This window comes from Lontra canadensis, unplaced genomic scaffold, assembly GCF_010015895.1.
Source record: "Lontra canadensis isolate GAN:19392208 unplaced genomic scaffold, GSC_riverotter_1.0 scaffold51, whole genome shotgun sequence".
In the NCBI taxonomy this organism is placed as follows: domain Eukaryota; kingdom Metazoa; phylum Chordata; class Mammalia; order Carnivora; family Mustelidae; genus Lontra; species Lontra canadensis.
Genome location: NW_022631045.1, coordinates 2,859,273 through 2,880,326, shown reverse-complemented (window position 1 = coordinate 2,880,326; position 21,054 = coordinate 2,859,273).

Below are 21,054 nucleotides of genomic sequence, written 5' to 3'. Positions count from 1 at the left end.
ATAGTATTCCATGCTTTTAACCACTACTTTGTGTTACCTATTAAGCAAATGTCCTCTACTTAGGATTATTTTATTTTCAAAAATATAATTGTGTCATCTTAATCAGAATTTTAAACATTTGTGTAAAACTTGGAGTATTCCCCTATTATGTTTTATTTGCTCTCTGTTTAATTCCAATTGATAGTAGCTAAGTTGAGGTTTATTGCGGCTATATAATAAGTTTATGTAATTATTGGGTTGTTTGAGCACATCTGCTTTTGAGTAGAAGGTACTTTGCCTAATACTTTTATAAAAAAAATTGTCAATGTAAATTCACTGACAAAGAGGTTAGCATTTAGTTTTAATGCATGTCAGACGATTGAAGACTGTAGGTTTTTATTCCATGCAGACACAGTGATAGTAAATAAATCATTTCATATGTTAAATATAAAAATCATGTTATTTACCAACTAGTAAATACCACCATTTTCTTTTCTAGGGTTAATAAGTAGAATCTTTCTCTACAACATAGCTAATATATTTTAGTATTTGTAAAAGTACTAATATGTAGTGTATTAGAAATAAATTACAAATTGAATTGTTACGCAGATTTAGAGTATAATCTTTGTCAGCTACATGTGTTAGCATGAATTGCTTTGCAGCATATCAAACAGAAATCTGATGGAAATTAACATGAGCAAACATTCAGTAGATGGTCTTGGACTAGTCAATCTAGAATGTAGTTATTTTAAAGATTTGTTTTAAATGCAAATAGAAGCAACTAATTTCATTTAGTAAATATTAAAGTTAGAATATTTTTTTGGAAAGTCATCCATCAACCCACTTTCGTTTTAACACTGTGTTAAAAACAATGGCTTTTTTTCCACTCATTGTCCAATGCAAAGGCATTTGAAGATATAAATCAGTAATTCAAAAGTGCTGTGAGGGTAAACTGCTTCTTGGGGATTCAATCACCATTTGATTTAATGTTGACTGTTTAATCATATTATAAACTTCTCCAACAGGCCTGCGTAATTGCCTCCTTAGCAGAAAAGAGTGAACAGCTTACCTTGCAATTCCAGGTCCTTAAGAAGCCCATTACATTCCTGAAAACATCAAAAAATTAGTCAGCACTTCCATTATCAACTTCCGTTTCTAGAGTTGATAGCTGGCTATAAAATTTTTCTCAGGACTTAAAATTGACATTTAATGATTTGACATGGAATAAATGTTATACTCTGGGAGAGGGTGGGGTTCTTTTGCTGTGCAATTCAAATTAGGTAAATGGTTATTTCCCAGAATATGGCAAGGCATCATAATAATCACTGCTATTTATTTAGTGCCTATTTCCCGCCAGGCATGTTATATATACTCTATATTGAATTCTTTTTAGCTAACTCAGTAAAGAAGATGGTGTTATCCTTAGTTTACAGATGAGGAAACTGATGCTTAGAGCAGTAAAGTTCCAAGTTTCCAAGTTTGTACATTAGGCAACTGAGCTTAAGGGCAAGTTCATTGTACCACAGAGCTCGTACTATGGGATTGTTGATTAACCTCACCCTTGCAGGTCTGGTAAGCACAAGGAACAAGAGCTAACAACAAAAGATAGGATCTTAACAATTCAACAGTCAACTTATTTCACCTCAATTGCCAGAGGCAACTGTCTCATTTCCTAGCCAATTACACCTCCTATGGATATTTTTGCTGCCCATCTTGAAGGGAAAAATTATACTATTAAGTCAGAATTAGAAAAAGACATTCCACTCTTGACAGCTTGCCATGTTTCCACAACAAACACCTATATGATTAGAGAAAATGAAATTTGGAAATAATTACTTTAATCTGAAATGTGAATGAATCAATGTAGGTGTTTTTATTAAAAAGTTCACAATAGTTATAATTCACTAACTTAAATAACAATCATCTCCCACATGAATTCTCTATGACTTCTTTAGCAAAAGCTCTGTAAATACTTTCTCACAGAGAAAGTTTAGGCACCTGACATCAAGGCTAATATGACAGATCACATGGCTCAGCATGTTGGAAATTCATTTTAACTTACAAATACATCTAAAATTATCGGTGAGTAAGTGCTGAATAGTGTTGATGGTTATGCTAATTCTGTGGCATCCTGACTTTGGGGGTGAAAGCAAGTTCAGAGACAAGAAAAATGACATTCCTGTTTTTAAAAAGGCAGAATATGTTGCCCTGACTGAAAATTTTGTTTCTGCCCATTGTGCTTCTATGTTTCCAACTATGACCATCATCATCATCAATATCAAGGGTTTATCAGGTATCTATTAGGTGAGTAGTGCTATACAAGTTGTCCTTAGAAGGAAGTTAAGGCAGACTCCTATCACCTTGATGTACCTTGTGTGTCCAAGGCCTATTGATTTGAACTTTTAGTCTGTCTTCATGATTAATTGTGAAGTGACCAATTGTAATAACTGGGCAGTGTCAGGACTGAAAATTTAACAGTGAGAATAGCCAAATTGCCTCTAGCCATGTCCTTTAAGATTGTCAACATTTAGCATTGCACCCTGACTCCATGACGCTTTAAATTCATTAGAGAGACAATACCATCAAATGTGCCATCAGCAGAGACATAGGGATAACCAACTCTTAATAAAACCAAGGCTTATTTTGTGTAGGGAAGAGCTGATTTTTCAATTTTTGATTGAGAGGATCTGATTAGAAATCTTAAGCTGATTAGAAATCTTTAGATGATATTTAGATGATAGGTATAAATTTAATTGGGTTTTATGTCCATAGGCTATTTATAATTTAGTAGCGGCTGAAAGGAAACCTGTATAAAAACAAAGATTTTAACAGTTATTTTCAGTGCCTAAACTGGAGGGTTTTAGTCACCTGAGGGAAAGTGAGACTCAAACACATAGTACATCTTATAAAAGAAAGTCATTATTGAAAGCAGTAATGCTTTAGCAGACATACTTTATTAGAGAAGCTGACCCAGTTTTCCTGGCCAAAAGGCCACTGGGAAGCTTGTTCCTTGGTAAGCAGGATGGTTCTTACAGCCACAGCAGCAGACAAATCTGGGTTTGAATTTATATTCTCTTTTTCCCTGAATAAAGACAGAGAGTGATGAACCATGTATCTCTTATATATTTTCCGTTTTCTCATAAATCTTTGATGAGTTCGAGAACCCTGTCGATTGTGGGCCTCCTAGGAAGTGAGTGGGTTGATTAGGAAGCCCCAAGTTGCTGGATTAAAAATGAAAATGCCTCTGATTCTGAAATCTGTGTCAGGACAAGTTGTCTTATGCCATTTAGCTTGTCTGTGTCTGATCCTTGTTGGGTGCTCTGCACATCTTATGAATTTTCCCCAGTCAGGATTTTGTCTTAAGTGCAGAAAACGGACACCTGATTTTTTAGTTGTCTTAACTGTGTTTTTGTCCCTGCCTGATGGTCTTAGAGAACTGCTTAATACAAAACAAAGAACAAAATTTTAGGGCAAGTATACATGTGTATCTGCTTCAGTCTAGCTTCTTGTTGTTATACCTGACAAGGTCTTGGTTGATCTCCAGGAGGGCCAATGGCCCTCTGAAACTGAAGGTCGAATTCCTCCCACACAAGGTCAGAGAATAGTCTGACCAGCAATGGTTATGGCCTCAAGGAGACACAAAGGGGCAGCAGTGATCCATTTTGGTAATTCAAAACCCCCAATTCTGCTCTTCTGTGAAGGAGGTGAAGTAGAAGCTGAGGTAGGTTATGGTGACATTTAGTATGATAGACTGGCTAAATGCTCATCACACCCATTTCTTCTTCTTTTTGGGCATGTATTAGTCCACATTTCTCAGTTTCCTTTGCAGAGAGAAGTGACGCCATGACTGACTTCTGGCCAGCAAAATCTGAACGGACATAATATGAAATGTTTCCATGTCTGAGACATGAAATTCTTCTTCCTGTGAAATTTCCTAATGATTAGTGATGTTGAGCCATCTCTTCATATAACAGTTGATCATACATATATCTTTTTTGGAAGAAATGACTATTAAAGTTTTTTACCCATTTTTAAATGGGGCTATTGGTGTTTTGCCATTGAGTTATACAAGTTCTCATATTATTTTTATATTAATTTCTTATCACGTATCAGACTGGCAAACGCTTTTTACTATAGGTTGCCTTTTCATTTTGTCAATCATTTCCTGTGTGATGCAGATTTTTAGTGTGATATAGTCCCATTTGTCTAGTTTGGCTCTTACTGTCTGTGCTTTTGGTGTCCTATCCAAAAGCATCATTAATAAGAACAATATCGGGAAACTTACTCGTTACATTTTTTTCTAGGAGTTTTACAGTTTCAGGTCTTATGTGTAAATCCTTAATCTGGACAAATGGCCAATAAATACATGAAAGATGCTCAGTGTCACTGTTCATCAAGGGAACACCTGTTAGGATCAGTATTGGAGAAGATATGTGGAAAGTAGAGCAATTATGCATTATTGGTAGGAATGCAAAATGATACAGCCACTATGGAAAATAGTATGGAGGTTCATCAAAAAATTCAAAATAGAACTCCCCTAAAATCTATCAGTACTACTTCTGGGAGTATATCTAAAGAATTGAAGTCAGGATCCCTAAGAGAGATCTACACTACCGTGTTCATTGCCTCATTATTCACATTAGCCAAATATGAAAGTGATTAAATGTCCATCAGCAGACGAATGGTTAAAGAATATATTTTAGATACACAAAACTGAGTTATTCAGCCTTCAAACAAGAAGGATATTCTGCCATATGCAACAACATGGATGAACCTGCACAACATTATGGTAAATGAGATAATAAACCACAGAAGAACAAATATCACATGATTCCACTTATGTAAGATATATAGAATAATCAAGCTCATAGAAGCAGAGAATAGAATGATTGGTGCTAGAGGTTGAGGGAAGGGGGAAATGGAGAGTTGTTCAGTGAGTATAAAGTTTTAGTTATGCAGGACAAATAGGTTATAGAGATGTGCTGTACAACATCATGACTGTAGTTCCTAATACTATATTGTACACAAAATTTTAAGAGTGTAGATCATGTAGAAGTCTTCTTCCTACAATAAAAAAAAAAAAAAAAGAAAAAAAAGAAAAAACCCAAATAACAAAAACCCTCTTCTGCAGAATTCTTTATACTCTTTCCCCACTCCAAAAGCTTGAGGTGGGGCATGTGGGTGGCTTAGTTGGTTGGACATCTGCCTTTGGCTCAGGTCATGATCCCAGGACCCTGGGATCGAGCCCCATATTGGGCTCCCTGCTCAGTGGGGAGTCTTCCTCTCCTTCTCCATCTGCCTCTCCCCCAGCTCATGCTCTCTCTCACTCTCTCTCTTTTTTCCTCTCAAATAAATAAAATCTTAAAAAAATAACAAAAAAATAAAGCCTGAGGCAAAGATGGAAGGAAACTGAATCCCTGGATAAGTAAGATCTTTGAGCCAATCAGGAAAATCAAAGGCAAACTTTAAATGACTGAGGAATAAAATTCTGTGATATAAAAATGCTGAGCTTTGGGGTTTATAGCTTTAAAGAGTTATCATTACCTAAAGTGAGATAGCCATTTGTATGTTGATATGGGGTGTTGCCAAGCCTAACACTGAATTATGTAGCGTTGGTTTAGTAGTCAAGGAACACATGATAAGGATACTGATATTAATGACGTGAAAGATGAAGACCTATGTGATGTAAGATATTTGGACAAACAAGTTACCTGTGATGCTTAGAAGGCACATCAAGTAACTACTGATCCTACAGACCTAGGGGACAGGGACTGTGATTGGGAAGAGTCAATGTGTTGGCTTTCACTAAAAGTTACTACAAGAAAGTGATAAATTCATGAAAGAATTGGTCATTCACAAGAAGAATTGAAAAGGAATAGAGAAAATCCAGAAACTAGGGCAAAAATGGTGGCAAAAATTATTACTAGATCCCCAAAAGTAACACATAAGATTTTTTAAAAATCTTGAGGAACAAGGCCCAGTAAAATTTCTCTGATGTACAAAATGACTGAGCCTATGGCAAAAATCAGGTTAACAGTGTCAATTTCTCATGTGTTGTTTTAGGTATCTTGAAATGATTTTTAAACTGTATTTTACAAAGATTTAGTTTTGCAAGTTGACCATTAAGTTGAAGAAAAATAAGACGTAGAGAAGAATAGCAAATAAATTTGACTTAAGCATTGTCTCAGGAATTTTAGTTTTTTTATTGGCACATGGAATTCACTGGTAACTCATCAGGAATCTACTCAGACTTCAAATTAATTTTATTGCCAAATCAATTCACGATTTACCCCAAAAATGCCGTTGACTGACCCTTTAAAAAAAATTGGGTCCCCAAGACTACACCAAGAGGAAGGTGTGTGAAAGGTTATTAATTCCATGTGAATTAATTGCAAATAGGAATACTTACAGACATATCCCAACAAAAATTTTAAAACATCATACTACAAAAAATGATCCCCCACTTTCTGACATAAAACATATCTCTAGGCAGGTTGAAAACAAAAACAAAATAAAACCACACTGTTTATAAAGTTAGAAGGAAAATTTCAACTGGCTATGATTTCTCATCTACAAAACTAAATGCCTGAAGAAAATGGAGCAGTGGGTGTGAACCAAGAATCTAACATCCAGTGTTGTAGCTTATGTGTGAAGATTAGAAAATCGTTTTCTCAAGTATGTTAGCCATTATATTATTCAATATTATTCCTGGAACTTTTCATTGAATATACAACATCAAAATGAAAGGAAAAAGAAAAACAAAATTAACCTGTCAAGAAGAGGGAATGATGGTTTTAGTGGAATGTCAATGAACATTATATCTATATAAAATAAAGTATAAAAATCATTTTTAAGAGTGAAGATTTATTATTACATTAACATAATAATAATTCATATTTAACTCTTATTTATAATGACCCAAATGTGAGGAGAGGATGGTAGTGAAGGGAATTAAAACTGAGCTAATTTCCTTGTCTAAAAAGATGGGACTAAACAAAATACTGTTACTCTCATGGCTATGAATTTTTTAAATAGGTATTTTTAAGATATAAATATTAACAAGATTAAAATAGATTGAATAGTTTGCAGTGCATTTGATAATATAAAAATATTTGTAAGTATAACTGTGTTAACAAAAAATCTTGAAAAAAGAATAGAATAACAGGAGTGAAACCAAAAATATTAATATTGATACCTTGTTACATAATGAAAAAAATAATTTTGTTAAAGTCAAGCCCTCCAATAAGTTAAAACAGCATAGCTCTAAATTTTTATAGTAAAATTTAAAGGTTAAATATGAAAAGATATAAAGAGATTCTGGCCAAGCAGTGAACTGATCACATTTCTTTACCGCTACTTTTTTTTTCTTTATATAATGATTCAGTAATTCTGTACCTTACTCAGTGCTCATTGTGATAAGTATACTCTTAATCCCCTCCACCTATTTCACCCATCTCTCCACCCACCTCCCCTCTGGTAACCATCAGTTTGTTCTCTATAGTTAAGAGCATTTTTGTTTTTGTTTTTTTTGTTTTTTGTTTTGTTTTGTTCTTTTGCTATCTTTTTTTAATTTGTTCATTTGTTTTGTTTCCTAAACTCCACATATGAATGAAATCCAATGGTATTTATCTTTCTCTGACTGACTTCTGATTTATTCACTTACATGGTACTGTTTAGACCCATCCATTTGTTGCAAATGACAATATTTCACCCTTTTTTTATGGCTGAATAATGTCTTCTTTACCCATCTATTGATGAACACTAGGATTGCTTCCATAATTTGGCTATTATAAATAGTGTTGCAGTAAACTGGGGTGAATGTATCTTTTTGAACTAATGTTTTCATTTTCTTTGGGTAAATACCCAGTAGTGAAATTACTGGATTATGTGAGAATTCTTTTTTTTTTTTTACTTTTTGAGGAACCTCCATACTTTTTTCACAGTGGCTGCACCACTTTGCATTCCCACCATCAATACACCAGGGTTCCTACTTCTCTAAATCATCTCCAACACTTGTTATTTCTTGTGTTTTTTATTTTGGCCATTCTAACAGGTGTGAGGTGGTAGCGCATAGTTTTAATTTGCTTTTTTTTTGATGATTAGTGACGCTAAGCCTCTTTTCATATGTCTTGGTCATTTAACTTCTTCAAGAAAATGTCTATTCAGTTTCTTTGACCATTTATAAATCAGTCTTTGTTTTGTTTTTTGGTATTGAGTTTATAAGTTCTTTATATATTTTAGATATTAACACCTAATCAGATATATCATTTGCAAATATCTTCTCCCATTCATTTGGTTGCCTTTCTGTTTTGTTGATGGTTTCCTTGGTTGTGCAAAAAGCTTTTTATTTTGCTATAGTCCCAATTTTATTTTTGTTTCTCTAACTTATCTTTTGCCACGACTCTTAAAATACTATATATGTATATAGATACATATACACACAGATACATACACATACAGTAAACTCACTAGAAAAAGTTTTTAGAAGAAGAAATAAGAGTGACACAATTTCAGATGTTAAACAAACAAACAAACAGGGATAATCAGTTACAGACTTTTACAGACTTTGCAGGCGAAAGAATGTTGAAGCCTGGTACAAGCAAATAGAAGTTTAAAAGAAAAACATTGAATGGTAAGATTCATTAGTCCTTTTCCTAACTTGGATTCTTTAATCTTGGTAGCCAAATGTATTATTGTACCTCCTTACTCCTCAAGCTAGCAAAGGATTAGAAGAGTTCTCCTGATCTGTAAAGAAAATGTGCATGTGTATACATATGTATGTATGTACAATTTATATTTATTGCTATGTAAATTAATATTCATTTTCTATTTTATAAGTTTAGATTTATATAAATCAATGAATGTATCAGTTAATATTTATACATACACAATAAACATATACAAACTTGGAAATTACCCTAAGCAACTTTGTTTTACAGTGAAGCTCTCTACTTGCCTATTCAGGGAGATCTACAACCAGCTTCTTACTGCTTCATTCAAGATGCCAAAGATCTCCAGACAGTTGAGGAAAGGTTCTACTATTATAGCCACAGACTTAAGCAGAGCCTCAAAAATCACTAAAATTTGCTATCCTTAGAGCAATATGAGAAACTGTAACACCAATAAGGCAAATACATGTTCATTAAATCTCTCAGAAAATACTCAGAGAGTGAGAAGACCTCTCCAAAATTTCTTTTAAAAGTAGAAAAGCAAAAATTTTACAGAGACATAATATAGCATGTATATAATTTTTACAAGGCTATAGAGCAGAAATCACTGAAAGAGAGCAATGGGGAACACAAGAAAAAAGAAAATAGACTAGTCCATGAAAGTAACATCTGGATATTTTGAGTTTTGGCAAGAAAGAATAGTAAAAATTTGTGAAAGAAATTTTCAAAGAAACAATTCAATACATTTTTTTTGAATTGAAGAGTATGATGCCCAGATTAAGAGGATCCACTGAGCACCCAGTTTAATAATGAAAAAATCATATTCCAAGAAGTATCATTATGAAACTTCAGAAGAGAGTAGTGGGGAATACATTATACTAGAAAGTTTTGGAGGGAAAAAAATCAAAAGGCAACAAAATTTATAAAACCATTTTTCATTTACAAGATTAAAAACAAAGGCATTAGACTTTTAAATAGCAACTCTGGGCACTTCAAAACAATGTAGCAATGGTTATAGAATTCTGAGGGAAAATGATTTCTGATCAAAAGTGTTATACCAGAATTCAAAGATGAATAGGCTGTGACTTTGAACAGAGGTAGAGAAGGTACTTACAAATGAGGAATTGAAGTCCTCAGAATAAGTACTTTTTCAGCATGAATTGAAGATACTGCTCTGTATAGCAGTCAGAGTCCATGGTTCAGGTTCATTGAGGACAGTACCAGGCAGACTTGGAAGAAGCATAGGTGAGAGAGAAAGAGAGAGGGTGAATGGGGGCAGGTCACTGGGGTCTACCAGCTAAATGCCAAAGAGACAGTTTAATTTCACTGGTCTACATTTCTACTTTCTTGTTACAACTGAGCAGTGGAATCTGGAGAAAAACTTAGTGTTCTTTTCAAACTGCATTTGAAGACAGTAACATTGTTTAGGTAAAACCTGTTATATTTAATGTCTTTGATAGTATCTTATATTAATCTTCTTTGGAAGTTCAGATTATTCTATTTGCACTCCTAGAGTACTACCTGACATGTTCTATCACTTGTCTCAAATAGCCATGGATGACTGGATATAATGTGATACAAATAATTATTCCTAACTTTTGGACCATGGTCTCTACTCCCTCCCTCACCTTCTACCCCCAAAGGACTTTGAAATTTCTCACCAGTCATAAACAGATTAAATGAACCATTTATAATTATGGTTATTTTGTAGGTTAGAAATGGCCAAATGTCACCAATTTAATATTTCATCATAATATGTGAATAAGTACTTTTTGCAGACTAGAAAAATAATGTTTGACAATTATGTGTGCCATTTTTCAACAGTACTATTGTGATAAGTAAAATAGTTTTCAAAATATTAAAAACTGGAGGAAGTTATATAAAGCAGAAAAATCAAATTATAATATTTATGTTAGAGAAAAATTAAATTTCCAAGAGACATCTTATATCAATAAATGTAAAGTTCACAATGAAGATGTAATTGTCATGAGAGTGATTAAATGCCACTCAAAAATTATATAAAATATAAAACATAGAACCATAGAATCTGACCAAAAAAAAAAAAAAAGATACAAAACTAATATTCTAATACTTAATACCTTTTCTCACAATAAATGTGGGTATATTTTAGGAATGCAAGATTTGTTTGGCATTAAATATAAACAAATATACTTAATTATCTAGGCAAAAAGCTAATAGCAATATGATGTATCCAAAAATTAAAATAAAAGATTTATTTAGAAAACATGCAATAGCCTTGTGCCAAGTACTATGTTTGATTTTAGGAGATACATTAATAGACATAAATATTGATATATTTCTACCTGTCTTTTGTCACTTATGACAAAATTAGAATTATTATCTAGTTTGCTACTATCCTGGAAAAGTTACAAAAAGTGATCATGAAGAGACAAATTAAATATCTCAAATGTATAGATTTTATTCTCTGAATACAAATAAAACAAGAAAATGATAACATGGATAATTTAAGTATGTTTCAAAATTGAAACTTTATTTAAAAACATAATGTATCAAAACTTATAAAAGGCAATTAAGCTATTCAAAGAAAACACACTTCCTTAAAGATGTTATTGGTACATTAGGAAAAAAGAAAATCAATAAATTAGGATTTCAGGGGCTACTTTTTAAAAAATAATGCAAAAAGAAAGTATGTAAAAAATAAGGTAAAGCAAATAGGAAAAGCAGTAACACATTAAAATTATTCAGTAATTTGATCAGCTGGTTCTTTGCAAAGATCAACCTTAAATATGATGGCAAATATATCCGAGGGCAAATTTTTAACACTAAAATTGAGAATGATCATAGAGGCACAGATGCATATAATTTAAAAATTGTAAAACTACCACTTTGAGTAACCCTGGACTGATAGATTCAAATGTTTAATTTCCTGAGAAAAACATAAATTACCAAAATTAATTCAAAAATAGAAAATGGGAATAATCAATTAATTATGAGAAATTTCAAAAAAAAATAAATATTTAAAAAAATCCCTCTAAGTAGAATCTCCTCCATTTCTTTCATGGAAGATAACTATAAAATTTTTTAAAAGATTTTATTTATTTATTTGACAGAGAGTGCAAGAGAGCACAAGCAGGGGGAGGGGCAGAGAGGGAGAAGCAGGCTCCCTGTTGAGGAGGGAGCAGGACCCTGTGATCAATCCCAGGATCCTGGTATCATGACCTGAGCTGAAGGCAGATGCTTAACTGACTGAGACACCTAGATGCCCTGAAAACTATAAAATTTTTAGGGAATAACCAAAGTGTATTCATAGAACAAAGAACTTACAGAATTTTGGTAATCTTTCATTTTTAAAAAAAGAAACCAGCATTGCAATTGTAATGAAACCTGAAAAAAATCACTTGCAACATATTCATAAATATCTAATTTGCAAGTGATTGGGATTTAGATTTGAGCTTATTATATGAGTTTATTATAGAGATGGTAAAATAGTTGAACATTATGGAGCCTATCAATGTAAACCATAAATCATTAAGTCATAGGCAAAATCATATGAGATGGTATTTAATTAAGTCCACTATTCCTCTCTGATAATGTTTAGGAAATTTAGAGGAGAGTATTATACTTTTACCATGATAATGTTAAAAATCTGAAGCCAAAGGACACCTGGGTGGCTCAGTTGGTTAAGCATCTGCCTTCAGTTTGGATGATGATTTTAGGGCCCTGGGATCAAGCCACACATCAGGCTTCCTGCTCAGTGGGGAGCCTGCTTCTCCCTCTCCATTTGCCCCTCTCCTGCTTGTGCTCTTTCTGTCTCTCTTGAATAAATAAATAAAATCTTTTAAAAAAACCTGAAGCCTATTATCCACACTATATTTAAGATGAAATATACCTAAGTGTAGAAAGCTACTTTTTGGAGATGTAATATATGTTCCATAAAAAAGGGAAACAGGGGTATGTGTTCAAATGCATGTGAGAAATGTTTCTCCATTCTCAGAGAGTGTGCTTTTGTACGTGTGTATGTAAAGAAGACTTATAGTAAAATGACCTTTTTACCTTTGTTCAATTAAGGTTTGACACAGTAAGTTTTTTTTTTTTGTGTGTGTTTATTATCAAGTATAGTCCCACACTTCACCTTAGATCCTCAGATCTTAGAGCTGAAAGTCTGCACCCCCTTTATCTTCCCACTATCTTCCCACCCCACCCCAGCCCCTGACAGCCACTTTTCTATTCTGTTTCTATGACTTATACTTTTTTTTTTTCTTTTTGGGATTCCACATATAAGTTGCACAAAAAGGGACCTTTGAGCCACATGAATATTAAAATCTTGTCGAACAGTACAGGTTACCATTAAAAAAAAAAAAGACTCAAAGCATATCCACTAAAGCCAGGAATAAGACAAATCTTCATAGTCACAAAAATTGTTAAGTCACAAGAATTGTTAAGCATTTTATTTCTCCCCTATATGGAAATTCCAATCAAGAAAACAAGAAGGAAAGAGGGAAGGAGGGAGGGAAATATCTGAACAGCAGGTATTAGTAAAGAATAAATAAATTTTTAGTATTCTTAAATTTGCAAGATTACTTTAATCCTAATTGCACCAATTGAAAAGCTTTTAAACCAAGAAGTTTACTAAAATAGCCAGTTATAAAGTCAATACATACCACTTAGTATCTCTTCTGTATTTCCAGAAAAGATTAGTTACAAATTGTAGTTGGAAAAAGCCTCATTCACAAGAACAGAATTTGTAAAACAACTAAGAAAGCATTTTACAAAAAAATAGTGTTTGTATGTTAAAAATAACTATAACACTTTCTGAAAGTATTAAGAATATGCAAAAATATACAAAAATTACTATGTTAAAAAAAAGTACAAAGCTATATTAATTGTTACAAAGAATATATAAATGGGGTAAGAGCATTTGTCCTGGATGAGTACTCTAAATGTTATAAAGAAGTGAATTTGCCTCAAATTTTTAAATTTACAATTCTTTCAATCAAGATACCATTTTATTTCTGGTATTCAAATAAATTGTCCAAATAAATTATGAAAAAACATTCTAAACCTTATCCAGGACAATTAAAATAGGTTCTCTAATAAATGATGGAAAAGAGAGGGCATGAAGGTAATTTTTGCACTGCCAGGTAGTAAATTCATTATAAATCAATAACTATAAACATGCTGTACTGATAAAAGAATAGGCACACAAATAAATAAATAGGGTAAAATGTCCCAAAAAAATCATACAGGTATAATAAGAATATTGTATAAGTATTGTGTAACAAATTTAAAAAGCAGTATTATGCTATTGGTGATAAATGAGAGCAATGACCAACCCAGGGCAGATAAGGAGTTAGGAGAAAGCTTATCTCATAAACTAACAAAGGGGAATATAAACTAACAAATTTTCTGGGGAAGTGTTCATCGGTTGGTTTCAAAAAAAGTTCAATTTATATATATACATATGCCCTTTGGGCTCTGACTTCCCTCTCGATCTTCTTTAACCAATATAGAATTTTTATTTCTAGTAATCCATTCTGAGAAAATAATCATAAATTTCACAAAGATATGTATACTATTAAGGCTGTTAATCTCGCTATAGTTGAGACTATACACACATACGCACAGTGACAGAGAGAATATATTATATATATATTATAATATATATTGGATATATTATATATGTTATATATATATCTGGGGAAAAAACTTGAATTGTCCAATAGTAGAAGTTTGATTCAAATATGTTTCAGATATATAATAAAAATGTAGCTATTATTAAACGTGAGGGGATTGTATCTGATACAGAAAATTGTTTGCAACATAGACTAAAATTTCTGCAATATACAAATATATATGTATACCCACGCACCAAGAGATAGACACACACAGGCACACAGAGACAAAGTAAAAAAGGCAGTCCTTGCTTCATGGTACATTTTGGTTAACACAGCATGTTGTGTGTGTGCTTCTCTTTCTGTCTCTGTTTCTCTGTCTCTCTCATAGAGAATGTCCTTTTTTTATTTTGGCCATTCAATTCTCCACTCAATTACTTAAGATCCCTGGATTTTTAAAATTTGAACTCAACCCCTCAGTCTTAAATATCTTCATAGGATTGGGATTTTCACCTTCCAGGTGAAGCCCCTTCCTATGTTTGGAGCCCCAAACTTATTTCTGTCAAGGAAAAACATTAACTTCCTAATGAAAGCTTCTGTCTCAATGGGATCTTAGAATGGTAACCTCCTCTCTCTTTTTAATAAAGGGACGATATTTTTCCCATTGGTTTGGCTCTGTTCTGCCATATCTTTTGTGGCCCAGTACAATGTGTTCGAGGATCTCCTGCAGTTCCTCAGCGGAAGTGGGTTGCTTGGCTTTGTGTGTTGTGGTGTGTGTTGCTTGGCTGCAGCCTGTAACGTGCTGTTATTCCCGGGTCAGGTGAAGTCAATAGTAAATGTAATTAATTCCCTTAGTTAAATCATTTAATTGAAGTAAGTTTTGCTATGACAAGGTGTAAAAGGTCCTTAGACTATGTGATTTGGAAAGTTCTGTCAAACCCAGGACATTGTGTTCACTGTAACCTCAGTTGGTCTTTATTACGAGACTTTCCTTGTGCTGTAATGGGTGTGGTCAAAAGAGATCATATTTAACGTGCCTTGCCCTTCCTGCGGGAGCTTTGAAGTATAGGCTTCGAATCTCACATGAAAACAAAAAAAAATCTTACAAAGCAAACAATTAATAGTAATAAAGTACCCAGTGTTATCCAAACATATTAGAAGTTAAAAAGTGGAATGTTTGCAAATTAAATTTATATTCAGTGCATTTATGAAGGGACAAATATTACACAATTTCTGTAACCTGTGAAATGATAACTGTTAGGCTTTTGCCAACTCTGCTGAATTTTTTTTTTCCATTTTTGTTTTGTGACTCAGTAGGAATAGCCATGGGAAAAAATATATATTTGAATGATTATAGGAAAATAAGAGATTCCCTTCCTTAAAATAGTGAAATGATCATTATTTTACTGATAAGAGAAGTTTATTTTCTTGAACACATTTTGCACATAGTATCCCTTCAGGGTCATAAACACAATGCTTACAGCCAGCAATATCCGAATGTATATTTTGGTCTGTTCTACAGTGAAAAATTTGGCTCAAACTCAAAAAGAAGAAAATCTGTGATCTTATGTGAGATGTTGTCCTAGGTTTTATTTTAAGGTATATGTCTAAATCTGTCATGGAAATGAAAAATGAGATTTGCTCATTTTCAAGAATTGATACAGGCTTTGAAGCTTAAAGACAATGATGTCCCAGCTTGTAGAAAAATATAATTACTCTGCTGATTCTATTTTTCCTCTCCTGGCTTTCTTTCTCTCCTTCTCACAGCTTTGTCCATTTTATCTGTTCAGAAAAATAAGCCCGAGAGCTTACATACACAAAGAAAAGATAAAATGTTACCTCCAGAACTCTCATCAAAGGCAAACTCAAACTAATATCCTAACAAAGGTAAATGAACAATGAACTAAAACATGGCAACAAATATGTAATGAGCTACCAAAAAAAAAAAAAATCAATAATTGTACTCAAGATCTGTGGAAATTATAGTGTCCCTGATCCAACCAGGAGACTATTTTGTTCCAGTATTTTGTGAGCAGAGCTCTCCTGTGGGATCAGGCTGCAGAGGACATTTTAGTGGGAGGAAGAGAGCAATAGGAAGAGGAGTATGATTCATGTTCAGTATCTCAAGTGGAGGATCGAGTGCAAGCATTGAATAATGAAACAAAGACAAGATATTCAGCATGCCAGGAAGGTTACTGTTAGAGAGCTGTTAGAATTATTTAAAAAGGTTACTCTATGAATAAACATGCTTCATCAAGGTCTCTTACACATGCAAAGAGAGATGCTAATGAATAATAAAAGAGTAATGGGGACTGGCGAAGAAATTAATGTTAATCTTATCCAAAGCAGATACAAATTAATATTGGAGCAACATTTTTGTAATCACTTCTCAAGGCAAAAATTCAATTAATGTGACTATATCAATATTTCAAATCTTAGTCCCTTGAAAGTATACTTGTCTCTCTTCATATAAGCTTGCTTTCCTCTGTGAACAGCTGTAGCTCATCTTGTCAATACTTGGGGAGATTTCTAAATGGTGTAGTTGGAAGAAACTGGGACCTGTTCTATAAACCACAGAGCTATGATGCAGAATTGCTTTAGGGCACGTTTCAGTTAGGAAGTTCAGTTTAGAGAAGAGTAATTACTCTATAGAAAATAGATATGTAAGCCCAGAATGGTGTGCCTTACTTCATGATTTTATTTACTATTTTTATATAGTTAAAAATATATATATATGATTTTATTTACTATTTTAAATATTATATATATATATACACACACACACACACACACACATACGATTATATATACATACATACATGTGGGAGAAAGCTGCCTATAATTTCTGGAGAACACATATTTTTATGTACACATTTATAGTCACAGAATATATATATGTGTGTATATATATGTAATATGGGCATTTATGTTATATAATATATAAATTTACATATATTTAACCATATACTATTTGTGTTTAAATAGCATCATATCAGATGGATCAGCACAGGAAAACATATCATAACAACACCAAAAGGAGACTCTGGTTCTACCAAGCGAGGAAATAATTACATAAACCGAAGTTGAAATAGATTTCTGATTCTGAGCTAAATTTTATCCTTTGTCTGCTTTGAAGATAGGAAAAAGAAATGAACATTTCCCTAGGAATTATTAATATATCTGCATTTTTTCCAGAGGCTTATTTTATCTCATATCTTTTTCTTTTGTTGGTAGTCACTAGATACACTGTATATAGTGAGTTTTTCCTCTTGGTTGGCATACGATAGAAATGCCTGTCATAGTTGGTTTAAGGTGTCAGAGACTTAGAAAAAGTTTATGAAACTAAATGGACTCCTTGAGTAAGTGTTTTGCAGCTGGACAGAATGTGTTGTTTATGTTGTAATGCCCTGACAGGTTTATATAATAAGAGGTGCTAACACCACCATACTATGATAGATTGGACTTATTTGAAGCATGGTGCTGGAGACAAATAGGCTTACATGCTGTTGTTTGCAAAACCAAATGACGATCCAAAGCAAGTCACCCTATTAAAATAACTGTCTGGACAATCTCACTTCTGTACTTTTAATAGACAATGTATCATTCCCATAATCAAAGAAACACGAAATGTTTCCCATACTGAATGAGTTCCCTAGAGGTGCTGGGATTTGTCTCATTATATAAAGCTTTTCCGTCACCATTGTGATACCTCCCTTCTCATCTGGGCTTCTCATCCAAGTGGAGAATTTCCTGTCAACAGCTTTAGCCCGGCTAAACCTGCATAACACACAAGAGGGAAGTGCTGGAGATAAGATTACTCTTTTTTTTCCATTTATGTAGAAAATGAGACCCAGGATTCCTGCCTGAGAAGGATTACTCACTGATGGGGAGAACTTTCTGCACTCTCATTAAAAAAGACAGTCTACAATTTTATTTTATTTTATTTTTTAAAGAAGTTGGATATGGCAGGAGAGACTATCAGAGATTTCATGCTGTTAAATTCACCAGGGGGAGAAAATCGCCACTTGTGTATTCTCCTCAGATGCCTTTGGTAACTAATAGCCCAACACTGTACTGATAGCTTCCCATGGCCAGCAGTCCTATCACCTGCCTCAATAATTTTTACTGGAGGAAGAAGGTTAATATGATGGAATAAAATGAACTTTGTCAAGGAATATTAAAGTTCAGTTATTAACTGACAAGCCCAAGAATTTTCTGAGAGAGTGTGTTACTGTGCTGCTCTGCGATTCTCCTTGCATTTCTGCTGCTTTTCTTCTCTTTCGTTCACAGATTGTCCTTTGGGCAGCCATTTATGTCACAGCAGAGTTATTTCTTCTTGTCCTACCATGTTCCTTTCTGTCATCGTCACCATCATTGTCATCATCACCACCAATTATCGGGTACTTAACACTCATTATACATTTTACAGAACTTTACATTTTACCCCCAGAAATGGGACCTTGAGAGGATAATTAACTTCTGTAAAATCACACTGTTAATAATTGGAAGAAATAAGATCCAAACCCATATTTGAATCCAATGACAAGGCATTTAACCACTCCACTGTACTGCCTCAACAATACTGTCCTGATACTGTTGCTTTTTCAGGCATAATTCTTCTATAAAACTTTCCAGTTATCATGTTCTATACTTAAATTACCAGGTTTGGGTAAATTGCCCTGTGGGACAGATATGCCTTAATAAGCCTCCTCCAGGATATCAGGCTCAAGGAACAATGTGCCTTGATTTAACATGCAGCAAGAAGAACAAATTAGCATTCATGGATTTATTCTTTGACAAGTAATCAAGTAGTTTAATTTTATTTGATACTGATTTCTAAATGGTTATTCTGGACATATCTTTAAAGGCATGCATAGCAATGAAGTGAAGCCTGTTTTTTTTTTTTTCCCCTTTGTTCATTTTATTAATTTCTCACCTAGCAATTTAATTTTCTTATTTGCCAAAAGGGTGTGCAAAAAAGAATTTAAAATTTAACTGCTGATGGAAAAGGTAAAAAAAAAAAAAAGCGTGTAGTCCTAATAGAGGAGTTGAACTAATCAGACAGATACAAGATACATGAAGCAAAATAAAAATGATTAAAGAACTTAATTACTGGGGCGACTGGGTGGCTGAGTGGGTTAAAGCCTCTGCCTTCAGCTGAGGTCATGATCCCAAGGTCCTGGAATGGAGCCTGGAATTGGGCTCTCTGCTCAGTGGGGAGCCTGCTTCCCCCTCTCTCTCTGCCTGCCTCTCTGCCTACTTGTGATCTCTATCTGTCAAATAAATAAATAAAATCTTAAGAAAAAAAAAATGCAATTCCTAAAAGAATGGAATCTTGCCATTTTTAACAACATGGATACAGCTAGAGAGTATCATACTGAGTGAAATAAGCCAGTCAGATAAAGACAAATACCATATGATCTCAGTCATAGTGGAATTTAAGAAACAAAACAAATGAGCAGAGGAAAAAAGAAAGAAAAAAGAGAGAGAGAGAGAGAGAGAGAGATAAACCAAGTAACTTAATCTTAACCGTAAGGAACTAACTGATGGTTACCAGAGGGGAGGTGGGTGGGGAAATGGGGGAAATACATGATGGAGATTAAGGAGTGCACTTGTCTTGATGAGCACTGAATAATATACAGAATTATTGAGTCACTATATGTTACACCTGAAAATAATATAACACTGTATGTTAGCTACACTGGAATTAAGAAGAAAACTTAATTCTTAATAAAGACAAGAATTACTGAGAAACTATCAACCACTAACGAAATCTGTAGTAAGCCCTGGTCATAGGGAAAGGCTGGAAGAAGGTATTTCTGTGGCTTACAGATACATTTCCTCACCTAAATATTAGCACCCTCTTCAGTGTACTCTGAATGATTCCATGTTACCTTCTACAGAATATGCTCTAGATCCCATCCTGTGAGTGAAATAAATATCTTCAAGATCAACATAGAATATCAAAGCTAGACAGCCTGCTAGTAAAAGTCAGCAGATAAACTATTGTGTTATTTTCATGGATGTTTTAATGTTGGTTGTTTCCCAGCAACCATCATCTTGGGGGGAATTCTCTCTTCCTCCTTTCATGCAGTGATAGTTGGACTGCAATTCAAAGCCTATGCTGACTCTCACCATGAAGTTAAAAGGACCTTGGCAGTTCCTTGAACAAGTCTTTTCCCTTACAACTCCAATATTGCAAAGGAATGTATAATCAGACCCTCTCTCATGGGACACTGAATCTTAAGTGAACAAGGCAAAGATGGATAGAGGGATTTTTTTTTTTTTAAGATTTTATTTATTTGACAGAGAGAGATCACAAGTAGAGAGAGAGAGAGAGGAGGAGGAAGCAGGCTCCCTGCCTAGGAGAGAGCCCGATGTGGGACTCATCCAAGGACCCTGAGATCATGACCTGAGCTGAAGGCAGAGGCTTAACCCACTGAGCCACCCAGGCAGCCCAAGTGATTGGGTTTTATTCTAACCATGGTATCGTGGTGATTGGCGTCCCTGCCCTAATAATTTCCTGAACTTCCAATGTTGTTGAAAACCAAGCTCCATGCTTTGGAGCCAGAATACAATGTGGAGACATGGTTTGGGATAAAGAGGAATAATAGCTCTTTTGCAAAGGGGGCTGCAGCAGGCTATGGTCTTCAAAAACTACAAGCCCTCCTAGAGGAAGGGTCTGGGAGGTTTACAGGGAAATACAGGATCTAGACGGTTTACACAAGAATTGCGTATGTGCTGCTAGTCTCATTCCTCATGTTTTCAGGAGGTGGGGGCTCCTTAGACAAAAGGCTAGGAAGGGAGGAGAG